The following is a 12,884-nucleotide window of genomic DNA, read 5'->3' on the forward strand; positions in this document are numbered from 1 at the left end:
ATTTTTTTTTAATCATTCATGTATACAGACTTGCTATTAAGGATTTCATGAGAATAGTCTCTCATGACTTTAAGTTACCAAAATGTAAATGAAAGAAATTTTGAAACATGAGACATGACTAATCTCGATAAATAGGCTACATGGATCAATATATTTTTCATACAGATGTTTTATAGATTTTTGTCAATTACAATTTGGTCTAATCAAATACTGATTGGTTGTGCAAAATGACCAAAAATACTCAGGTGATGCCAAAAAGGTTGCCTATTGGCAAAGTTCTGTTTGAGCATGCGTTCTGCATCACCTCTCTCTCATCTTGTCGCCTTGGTAACGAAAAGGGGGGCTCTCGACTAGAGAGAGAGAGAGAGAGAGACGGAGGGAAAGAGGTACTCAGACAAATCACATGACCCGTTTCCTACATCTTTGCTTCTCTATGTTGGACATCCATCGTTTATTCTTGAGCATTGGGTCACTAGCGCGGAACAAAACTATTTGGGAAATTGAATCTATAAACAGGAATCGGTAAGTCGCGCAGCAATCAACATCACAGCAGACGAATGCGGACAGCTAGCATACCTAACGTTAGCAAGCTAACTTAGCATCATTTATCCAGCATGGATGGAGCCGGGACAATGGGTTGGTTAAACAGGTTTTGGGATGTAGGTAATCAGCTGTTATCGTGTAGCTTGTGAGGTTAAACATGATCGGGGTTATTGTTCAGGATATTTATGATCAAGCTAGCGAAATGTGGATTGATCGGGCTAGCCTTCAGTTAGACCATAGAAACAACGTTAAAACGTGAATTAACCCCTCTCAGCTTGCGGAGCACAGTGGGAAATATGACCCTAATTGTCGCCATCAGAAATCACACAAAGATACAACGTGGACGCTCTAACATCATCATTGTAGTCTATCTTTGATGGGATGACAGACCACACATTCAGTCAGAGAATTTAGATTTAAATTTGAGATATGATTTATGACAAAAAGAGAGGTTATACCAGGTGAAATGACATAGGGGGAGCTTAGTAGGGAGGCCAAATATGTATTTTTGCATTATTTTGTGCAGATCTAGCTATCATTTGTGATACCACTCCAAATTTCGAGCAGGCTTTGCATACTCTGTCAGAAGCCTTTTTGATGTTGTGTATGCCTGTATGATGTGTAGACTATGTGTGTGTGTGTGTGTGTGTGTGTGTGTGTGTGTGTGTGTGTGTGTGTGTGTGTGTGTGTGTGTGTGTGTGTGTGTATGTGTGTGTGTGTGAGCAAGAGAGAGACAGCAAGCGACATAATATGGTTATTCATTGATGCTCTAAATTCAGCTGACAGACTCTGCTTTTCTGACCTGTGATCTACAGTACCAGTCAAAAGTTTGTACACACCTACTCATTCCAGGGTTTTTTCTTTATTTTTACCATTTTCTACATTGTAGAATAGTGAAGACACCAAAACTATGAAATAACACATATGGAATCATGTAGTAACCAAAAAAGTGTTAAACAATAGATTATATATTTGAGATTCTTCAAAGTAACCACCCTTTGACTTGATGAAAGCTTTGCACACTCTTGGCATTCTCTCAACCAGCTTCATGAGGTAGTCACCTGGAACACATTTCAATTAACAGGTGTGCCTTGTTAAAAGTTCATTTGTGGAATTTCTTTCCATCTTAATGCGTTTGAGCCAATCAGTTGTGAGGGTAGTATACAGAAGATGGTAGAAGATGGTAGAGGTCGACCAATTAATTAGGGCCGATTTCAAGTTTTCATAACAATCAGTAATCAGCATTTTTGGACGCCGATTATGGCTGATTACATTGCACTCCACGAGGAGACAGCGTGGCAGGCTGATTACCTGTTATGTGAGTGCAGCAAGGAGCCAAGGTAAGTTGCTAGCTAGCATTAAACTTATCTTATAAAAAACAATAAATCTTAACATAATCACAAGTTAACTGCACACGGTTGATGATATTACTAGTTTAACTAGCTTGTCCTGCGTTGCAAATAATCAATGCGGTGCCTGTTAATTTATCATCGAATCACAGCCTACTTCGCCAAACGGGTGATGATAAAAGCGCATTCGCGAGCACTGCCGTTGCAACATTGTACCCAACCATAAACATCAATGCCTTTCTTAAAATCAATACACAAGTATATTTTTTTAAACCTGCATATTCAGTTAAAAGAAAGTCATGTTAGCAGGCAATATTAACTAGGGAAATTGTGTCACTTCTCTGGCATTCTGTGCAAGCAGAGTCAGGGTATGTGCAGTAGTTTGGGCCGCCTGGCTCGTTGTGAACTGTGTGAATACAATTTCTTCCTAACAAAGACCGTAATTAATTTGCCAGAATTTTACATAATTATGACATAACATTAAAGGTTGTGAAATGTAAACAGCAATATTTAGACTTATGGATGCCACCTGTTCGATAAAATATGTAAAGGTTCCGTATTTCACTGAAAGAATAAACGTTTTGTATTCAAAATGATAGTTTCCGGATTTGACCATATTAATGACCTTAGGCTCGTATTTCTGTGTGTTTATTATAAGTCTATGATTTCATATTTGATAGAGCAGTCTGACTGAGCGGTGGTAGGCAGCAGGCTCGTTCATTCAAACAGCACATTCCTGCGTTTGCCAGCAGCTCTTCGCAATGCTTGCTTCACAGTGCTGTTTATGACTTCAAGCCTATCAACTCCCGAGATTAGGCTGGCAATACTATAGTGCCTATAAGAACATCCAATAGTCAAAGGTATATGAAATACAAATGATATAGAGAGAAATAGTCCTTTAATTCCTATAATAACTACAATTTAAAACTTCTTAACTGGGAATATTGAAGACTCATGTTAAAACGAACCACCAGCTTTCATATTCTCATGTTCTGAGCAAGGAACTTAAACGTTATCTTTTTTACTTGGCACATATTGCACTTTTACTTTCTTCTCCAACACTGTATTTTTGCATTATTTTGTTTAATTACTTATTTGAGACTAAATGTATTTTTAAAATTGAAGTGTTCATTCAGTATTGTTGTAAAGGTCATTAATACAAATATATAGATACAAATCGACCGATTAATCGGTATCGTTTTTTTTGGGTCCTCCAATAATCAATATCGGTATCGGCGTTGAAAAATCATAATCGGTCGACCTCTATTTGGTAGAAGACCAAGTCCATGTTATGGCAATAACAGCTCAAGTAAGCAAAGCGAAATGACAGTTCATCATTACTTTAAAACATGAAGGTCAGTCAATCCGGAAAATCTCAAGAACTTTTAAAGTTTCTTCAAGTTCAGTCGCAAAAACCATCAAACGCTATGATTAAACTGGCTCTCACGAGGACCTTCATGGTGGAATTGCTGCAAAGAAATAACTACTGAAGGACACCAATAATAAGAAGAGACTTGCTTAGGCCAAGAAACAAGAGCAATGGGCATTAGACTGATGGAAATCTGTCCTTTAGTCTGATGAGTCCAAATTTGAGACTTTTTGTTCCAACTACCGTGTCTTTGTGAGACGCAGAGTGGGTGAACGGATGATCTCTGCATGTGTGGTTCTCACCGTGAAGCATAGAGGAGGAGGTGTGATGGTGTGGGGGTGCTTTGCTGGTGACACTGAGATTTGTTTAGAATTCATGGCACACTTAACCAACATGGCTACGACATCATTCTGCAGCAATACGCCATCCCATCTGGTTTGCGCTTAGTGGGACTATCATTGTTCTTTTAAAGAACAATGGCCCAACACAACTCCAGGCTGTTTAAGTGCTATTTGACCAAGAAGGAGAGTGATGGAGTGTTGCATCAGATGACATGGCCTCCACAATCATCGACCTCAACCCAATTGAGATGGTTTGGGATGAGTTGGACCGCAGAGTGAAGGAAAAGCAGCCAACAAGTGCTCAGCATATGTGGGAACTTCTTCAAGACTGTTGGAAAAGCATTCCAGGTGAATCTGGTTGAGAGAATGCCAAAAGTGTGCAAAGCTGTCATCAAGGAAAAGGGTGGCTACATTGAAGAATATAAAATATATTTTAATTTGTTGAACACTTTTTTGGTTACTATAGTGAAAAAAAGTATTTTATCCCGTGCTGATTTTGTACGTTTGCCCACGGACAAAGAAATGATCAGTCTATAATTGTAATGGTAGGTTTATTTGAACAGTGAGAGACAGAATAACAACACAAAAATCCAGAAAAACGCATGTCAAAAATGCTATAAATTGATTTGCATTTTAATGAGGGAAATAAGTATTTGACCCCCTCTCAATCAGAAAGACTTCTGGTTCCCAGGTGTCTTTTATACAGGTAACAAGCTGGGATTAGGGGCACACTCTTAAAAAGGGAGTGCTCCTAATCTCAGTTTGTTACCTGTATAAAATACACCTGTCTACAGAAGCAATCAATCAATCAGATTCCAAACTCTCCACCATGGCCAAGACCAAAGACCTCTCCAAGGATGTCAGGGACAAGATTGTAGACCTACACAAGGCTGGAATGGGCTACAAGACCATCGCCAAGCAGCTTGGTGAGAAGGTGACAGAAGTTGGTGCGATTATTCGGAAATGGAAGAAACACAAAATAACTGTCAATCGGCCTGGGGGCTCCATGCAAGATCTCACCTCGTGGAGTTGCAATGATCATGAGAATGGTGAGGAATCAGCCCAGAACTACACGAGAGGATCTTGTCAATAATCTCAAGGCAGCTGGGACCATAGTCACCAAGAAAACAATAACACACTACGCCGTGAAGGATTGAAATCCTGCAGCACCCGCAAAGTCTCCCTGCTCAAGAAAGCGCATATACATACCCGTCTGAAGTTTGCCAATGAACATCTGAATGATTCAGAGGACAACTGGGTAAAAGTGTTGTGGTCAGATTGAGACCAAAATGGAGCTCTTTGGCATCAACTCAACCCGCTGTGTTTGGAGGAGGAGGAATGCTGCCTATGACCCCAAGAACACCATCCCCACCGTCAAACATGGAGATGGAAACATTATGCTTTGGGGGTGTTTTTTTTTTGCTAAGTTGACAGGACAACTTCACCGCATCAAAGGGACGATGGACGGGGCAATGTGCCGTCAAATCTTGGTGAGAACCTCTTTCCCTCAGCCAGGGCATTGAAAATGGGTTGTGGATGGGTATTCCAGCATAACAATCATCCAAAACACACGGCCAAGGCAACAAAGGAGTGGCTCAAGAAGAAGCACAAACCTTTTATGGCTGCAACCCTTTGTTCTCAATTTCCGCCTGAAGACATACCCAAATCTAACTGCCTGTAGCTCAGCCCCAGAGGCAAGGATATGCATATTCTTGGTATAATTTGAATGGAAACATTCAGAAGTTTGTGGAAATGTTAATTGAGTGTAGGAGAATATAACACAGTAGATCTGGTGGAAGAAAAGAGAAAGAAAGAGCATACGTTTTCTGTTTTTTATTGCTGTAGTATCATCTTTCACATGTACTAGAATAGCCACACAGTCAGATAGGATGCTGGAGATAAATTTGATGGATAACACAAGAGGGCATCTGTAGGTGTGCAAAGTTTCAGACTGATAACTTCAGGAATGGGTGAGCTACATGACATTTAGCATGAAGTCACCCAGGTGTCCCACACAAGTTGCCCAAATGTACCCAAGTGGCCGAATTGGTGAAATGACCTATAACTATATACAGCAGTGCAAATAACTATATACAACATATCAAAAAGCAATTCTAACACACACAAAAAAAATGTTAAAAAAATATTAGAAAATAAATATATAAAAAAACAGTACACACCCCTTAGAAGTCCTCGTCGTAATATTTTTCTGCCTGTGCCATGTCCCATAGCGGTCTCTTTCTGATGTAATGCAGAGGCAAACTGAACAAGTGGTGCATTTCATGCGACACAGAACACAACGACACCCCCATGCTGTGCCCTTTTGGCTCTGAGGCACAGTCATGCCTGCAGTAATGAACTGTGGCATATGAGCGGGCAGCTTGGCACCGGGGCCTCCCAGTCGGAGTCGCTATCACTGTGAAAGAAAATATAAAAAAAATATTTGTATTGTATGAGCCTTTTATCATCACATAAAATAAACAGATATGTATTGATTGTATAGAGCAGAGGGAACAGTCACTAAGGTGTTCCATTCAACTCCGGCCATTGTTGTGTATACATATATATATATATATATATATATATATATATATATATATATATATATATATATATATATATATATATATACATACACACACACACACACACACAAACAAACCAACACACACACACACACACAAAAACAAACTACACATTTCATTGCAAATTTTTTATATTTTTTATATTTTTTATATATAATATATATATATACAGTGCCTTGCGAAAGTATTCGGCCCCCTTGAACTTTGCGACCTTTTGCCACATTTCAGGCTTCAAGAATGTTTAATGTTACGAAATTGTAATTTTAGTTGTCACTCTGAAATTTCCCCTGATGTTGGTCCCTGTACGGGGACAGCAGCCATAACATTATTAAGGTTCTGGAGTGGCCTAGCCAGTCTCCAGATCTTAATCCTATAGAAAATATGTGGAGAGAGTTGCCAAACATCAGCCTCGAAACCTTAATGACTTGGAGAAGATCTGCAAAGAGGAGTGGGACAAAATCCCTCCTGAGATGTGTGCAAACCTGGTGGCCAACTACAAGAAACGTCTGACCTCTGTGATTGCCAACAAGGGTTTTGCCACCAAGTACTAAGTCATGTTTTGCAGAGGGGTCAAATACTTGTTTCTCTCATTAAAATGCAAATAAATTTATAACATTTTTGACATGCGTTTTTCTGGATTGTTTTGTTGTTATTCTGTCTCTCACTGTTCAAATAAACCTACCATTCTTTGTCAGTGGGCAAACGTACAAAATTAGCAGGGGATCAAATACTTTTTTCCCTCACTGTACATGATTCCATATGTGTTATTTCATAGTTTTGATGTCTTCACAATTTTTCTACAGTGTCGAAAATAGTATAAAAAAATAGAGAAAAACCCTTGAATGAGTAGGTGTGTCCAAGCTTTTGACTGGTACTGTATGTCAAGGCTTATGGATGATCTCATACTCATACACAGAAGCAGCTACGTTTGTATGCCCTGGAGTGTCCTAGGCTCAAATTGCGCATGCATAGCCATATGTCTGTTTTCATCACCATCTGTTGTACAGTAGTGCACTATTTACTGTGGTAAACCAGTCTGCCACAGGTATCATTCTCTTTACAGTGTCTTCAGAAATGTGCCATACCTGTTCATTTAGTCCACATTTTGTTGTGTTACAGTCTAAATTCACAATTGATTAAATATTTTAAAAATCTCACTCATCTACACACAATAGCCCATATTGACAAAGTAAAAATGTGTCTTTGAAAATGTTTGCAAATGTATTGAAAATGAAATAAATATCTAATTTACGTAAGTATTCACACCCCTGGGTGTTAGAATCACCTTTGGGAGCGATTACAGCTGTGAGTCTTTCTGGGTAAGTCTCTTAAGAGCTTTGCACACCTGGATTTCACAATATTTGCACTAGAGGTCGGCCGATTAATCGGCATGGCCAAATTAATTAGGGCCGATCTCAAGGTTTCAAAACAATCGGTAATCTGCATTTTTGGATGCCGATTATGGCCGATTACATTGCAATCCACGAGGAAGCTGTTACGCTAGTGAAGCAAGGAGCCAAGGTAAGTTGCTAGCTAGCATTAAGCTTATCTTATAAAAAACAATCAATCTTCACATAATCACTAGTTAACTACACATGGTTGATGATATTACTAGGCTAACTAGCTAGTCCTGCGTTGCATATAATCAATGCGGTGGCTTTTAATTTGTCATCGAATCACAGCCTACTTCGCCAAACGGGTGATGCTTTAACAACCGCATTCGCAAATAAAGCACTGTCGTTGCACCAATGTACCTAACTATAAACATAAATGCCTTTCTTAAAATCAATACACAGAAGTATATTTTTTTAAACCTGCATATTTAGTTTAGAAATAATTTAGAAATTCATGTTAGCAGGCAATATTCACTAGGAAAATTGTGTCACTACTCTTGAGTTCAATGCAAGCAGAGTCAGGGTATATGCAACAGTTTGGGCTGCCTGGCTCGTTGCAAACTAATTTGCCAGAATTTTACATAATTATGACATAACATTGAAGGCTGTGCAATGTAACAGCAATATTTAGACTTAATTATTTCACTGAAATTATAAACATTTTGTTTTCGAAATGATAGTTTTCGAATTTGACCAAATTATGACATTGGGCTCATATTTCTGTGTTTATTATATTATAATTAAGTCTATGATTTGATATTTGAAAGCACAGTCTGACTGAGTGGTGGTAGGCAGCAGCAGGCTTGTAAGCATTCATTCAAACTTTACTGCGTTTGCCAGCAGCTCTTCGCAATGCTTGAAACACAGCGCTGTTTATGACTTCAAGCCTATCAACTCCTGAGATTAGGCTGGCAATACTAAAGTGCCTATAAGAACATCCAATAGTCAAAGGTATATGTATATACATATGGTATAGAGAGAAATAGTCGTCACGTCATAATTCCTATAATAACTACAACCTAAAACTTCTTAACTGGGAATATAGAACCACCAGCTTTCATATGTTCTGAGAAAGGATCTTAAACGTTAGCTTTTTACATGGCACATATTGCACTTTTACTTTCTTCTTCAACACTGTGTTTTTGCATTATTTAAACCAAATTGAGCATGTTTCATTATTGATTTGAGACTAAGTAGATTTTATTTATGTATTTTAAGTTCAAATAAAAGTGTTCATTGTTCATTCAGTTTTGTTGTAATTGTCATTATTACAAATATATATATATAAAAATCAGCCGATTAATCAGTATCAGCTTTTTTGGTCCTCCAATAATCAGTATCGGTATCGGCGTTGAAAAATCATAATCGGTCGACCTCTAATTTGTACATTATCCTTTAAAAAAATTATTCAAGCCATTTTCAAGTCTTGGCATAGATTTTCAAGCCGCTTTAAGTCAAAACTGCCACTCAGGAACATTTAATGTCGTCTTGGTCAGCAAGTCCAGTGTATATTTATGTTTTAGGTTATTGTCCTGCTGAAAGGTGAATTTGTCTCCCAGTGTTTGTTGGAAAGCAGACTGAACCTGGTTTTCCTCTAGGATTTTGCCTGTGCGTAGCTCTATTCCATTTCTTTATATCGGTAAACCAGGGTAGTGGGACAAAGGTATGGGACGGTAGGCAGGCTTAGAGTCAGGGCAGGCAGAAAGCAAAGGACCGAAGCAAAGGGAAAAGCAGGAGACAAAGGGCTGTGAGACATGTGTTTATCTCTGGACACTTGAAAGGTAGGATGTATATGAAGGGTCCGGGGCAACAGAAAACGAACAGCAGGGGGGCTAATGATTTTGGAGATGGGAAACGGGCCGATAAACTGGGGGAAGAGTTTGCAAGATTCCACCCAGAGGGGCAGATCCCAGTTGGACAGCCATATCTTCTGCCCGAGATGATACCGGGGAGCCGGGGTCCGGTGGCGATCCGCTTGTCTTCGATACCTGGAGGTGGTCTTGAGGATGGCCGACCGGCCTCTCCAAACATTTGGGCATAAGGTATGCCGACCTCCTTCAGCTGGGAACTATGCACCTCCCGGACCTGTTTCCCTATTCTCCAGCAGTGTGCCGTTACCAGGCACGAGGTGGGAAGGGTAGTCTCAGGCTCCGGGGTAATAGCCGTGGGGCTATAACGGCGAGACAGTGCATCTGGCTTGACATTCTTGGATCCTGGCCGATATGAGAGGGAGAAGTTGAACCGTGTGAACAGCAGGGCCCATTTAGCTTGCCTGGAGTTGAGGCATTTGGCGGTGCGGAGATACTCCAGATTTTGTGGTCGGTCCATACGATGAATGGGTGTTCCGCTCCTTACAGCCAGTGCTTCCATTCCTCCAATGCTATCCTCACTGCGAGAAGATCACAATGTCCTACACTGTAGTTTTTCTTCGTGGTGTTGAGGCGATGGGAGAAGGCGCAGGGATGTAGCTTCATTTCCAGGGCAGAATGCTGGGACAGGACCGCCCCCACCTCTACATCAGACACATCGGCCTCCACCACAAACTGACGGGAAGGGTCAGGATGATCCAGGATGGGAGCAGCTGTATTTGATGTTCCGGAGCGCCCGGTCAGCAGGAGTGGACCACGTGAATGGAACCTTGGGAGAGGTGATTGCTGACAGGGGGAAACCAGGGTGCTGTATCCCCGGATGAAGCGGCGATAGAAGTTGACGAACCCCAGGAAATGTTGTAGCTGCATCCTGGACAAAGGCTGGGACCAATCTACCACCTCCCTCACCTTCCTGGGATCCATCTGAACACTCCCAGCACAGATGATGTACCCCAGAAAGGGGATGGTGGAGTGATGGAACTCACATTTCTCTGCCTTAACAAACAACTGGTTCTCCAGGAGGCATTGAAGAACCTATCGGACGTGAAGCACATGTTCTTGGGGGGAGCGGGAGAAGATGAGGATGTCATCAATGTAGACGAAGACGAACTGGTTCAACATGTCGCGGAGAACATCATTTACCAGAGTCTGGAACACAGCAGGGGCGTTGGTGAGGCCAAATGGCATGACCAAATACTTGTAGTGGCCGCTGGCCGTGTTGAAGGTGGTCTTCCACTCATCCCCCTCCCATATCAGCACCAGGTGGTAGACGTTCCGTAGATCCAGCTTAGAAAACACGGTGGGCCCCTGGAGCGGCTCGAAGGCCGAGGAGATGAGTGGTAGCGGGTAGTGGTTCTTCACCGTTATGTCATTGAGTCCCCGGTAGTCGATGCACAAGCGCAGGCTATTGTCTCTCTACTCCACAAAGAAGAACCCTGTGCCGGCGGGAGAGGACGAAGACTGTATAATTCATGCAGTTAGGGAGTCTCCAATGTAGGTGTCCATAGCCTTGGTCTCCGGATCTGACAGCGAGTACAGTCATCCCCGGGGAGCAGTGGTGTTAGTGAGATGGTCAATCCCGCAGTCATATGGTCGGTGCGGAGGAAGCGAAGTGTCTCGAGCCTTGTTGAACACCTCCCGAAGGTCCTTGTACTCCGCGGGAATGGCAGAGATGTCCGGGGCACCTTCCAAGCTCACAGGAAGACGTCCCAGGGCATGTTGCGCTGACTTCACACAGTGGGCGTGGTAGAACAGACTCCAGCCCATGATGGCACCAGTAGACCAGTTGATGAGGGGATTGTGTCGCCAGGTGAATCCCAAAACGATGGGAATCTGAGGAGACTTGATGAGCAGGAATTGAATAGTCTCGCTGTGATTCCCTGACACCCGTAGGTTGATGGGAGTGGTAATATGAGTGACGTGGCCTATAGAGTGCCCGTCTGAGTGGGGATGTTCAGCTCGGTGTTATGCAGGTGAATGAGGACCCAAAAGCGACTTGGCGAAAACAGAGTCTTTAATCCAGTAAAGCAAAAATACAATCATAAAGCACAATTTCCACTCGTAATGACGAGAACAGACTGGAGACTCGATCTTGAACTGCAGGTTGCCTCGGGAAGGCACTTGAACGTAGCAGACTCAGACACCTGCTCACCATGCAGCATCTGAGGGAAACACGACACGACAGGGCGATACACAGACACAGCACGGTGAACAATAGACAAGGATCCGACAGGACAGGAACGGAAAACAAGGGAAGAAATAGGGACTCTAATCAGGGGAAAAGATAAGGAACAGGTGTGGGAAGACTAAATGATTGATTAGGGGAATAGGAACAGCTGGGAGCAGGAACGGAGCGATAGAGAGAAGAGAGAGAGGGAGGAAGAGAGAAAGAGGGGAACGAACCTAAAAAGACCAGCAGGGGGAAAACGAACAGAGGGAAAAGCAAAATGACAAGACAAAATAAGACAAAACATGACAGTACCCCCCCACTCACCGAGCGCCTCCTGGCGCTCTCGAGGAGGAACACTGGCGGCAACGGAGGAAATCATAGAACAAAAACGGTCCAGCACGTCCCGAGAAAGAACCCAACTCCTCTCCTCAGGACCGTAACGGAAAAACGAAAAAAAAGGAAACTAGGGTACTACTCTAAAAAAAAAATGAGACACGGGTAGAGAACTGAAAGCTTTAGAGCAAACAGGACCAAACAGGCCAGGAGAGTAACAACTAGGGACAGACTGAGACACAGCAAGGGCAGGAACAAGTACAGGAGAGATGCGATGGCAGGGAACAGACTGAGACCCAGCAAGACCAGGAGCAGAAGCAGAAAAAAAATTACCAGACTTCTTCTGCGCGCAGTCCGAACACGCAGCCACGAAACGGCGCGTGTCACGCTCCTGAGTAGGCCACCAAAACCGCTGGCGAATAGAAGCAAGCGTACCCCGAACGCCGGGATGGCCAGCTAACTTGGCAGAGTGAGCCCACTGAAGAACAGCCAGACGAGCAGAAACAGGAACGAAAAGAAGGCCACTAGGGCAAGCGCGCGGCGACGCAGTGTGCGCGAGTGCTTGCTTAACCTGTCTCTCAATTCCCCAGACAGTCAACCCGACAACACGCCCAACAGGAAGGATCCCCTCGGGATCGGTAGAAGCCACAGAAGAACTAAAGAGACGGGATAAAGCATGAGGCTTGGTGTTCTTAGTACCCGGGCAATAAGAAATAACGAATTCGAAATGAGCGAAAAACAACGCCCAACGAGCATGACGCGCATTCAGTCGTTTGGCAGAACGGATGTACTCAAGGTTCTTTTGGTCAGTCCAAACGACAAAAGGAACGGTCGCCCCCTCCAACCACTGTCGCCATTTGCCTAGGGCTAAACGGATGGCGAGCAGTTCGCGGTTAGCCACATCATAGTTACGTTCCGACGGTGACAGGCGA

General features: G+C 42.6%; 1 protein-coding gene across 3 annotated transcripts in view; it reads left to right on the plus strand.

Annotated features, from left to right (window-relative positions):
* The window catches only part of LOC124015736 (neuronal-specific septin-3-like), a 41,096-nt gene that overhangs the window by 728 nt on the left and 27,484 nt on the right, over positions 1 to 12,884 (plus strand). For 2 of the 3 annotated variants that reach the window (XM_046331171.1, XM_046331174.1), the window contains exon 1: positions 352 to 522. The exons of the other annotated variant lie outside the window; for it this stretch is intronic. The gene's annotated coding sequence lies outside the window, so the exon portion shown is untranslated. Of the gene's footprint in view, positions 1 to 351; positions 523 to 12,884 lie in introns of those variants that run through there. 3 annotated transcript variants of the gene reach the window in all.

Source organism: Oncorhynchus gorbuscha, linkage group LG26, assembly GCF_021184085.1.
Source record: "Oncorhynchus gorbuscha isolate QuinsamMale2020 ecotype Even-year linkage group LG26, OgorEven_v1.0, whole genome shotgun sequence".
Taxonomy (NCBI): Eukaryota; Metazoa; Chordata; class Actinopteri; order Salmoniformes; family Salmonidae; genus Oncorhynchus; species Oncorhynchus gorbuscha.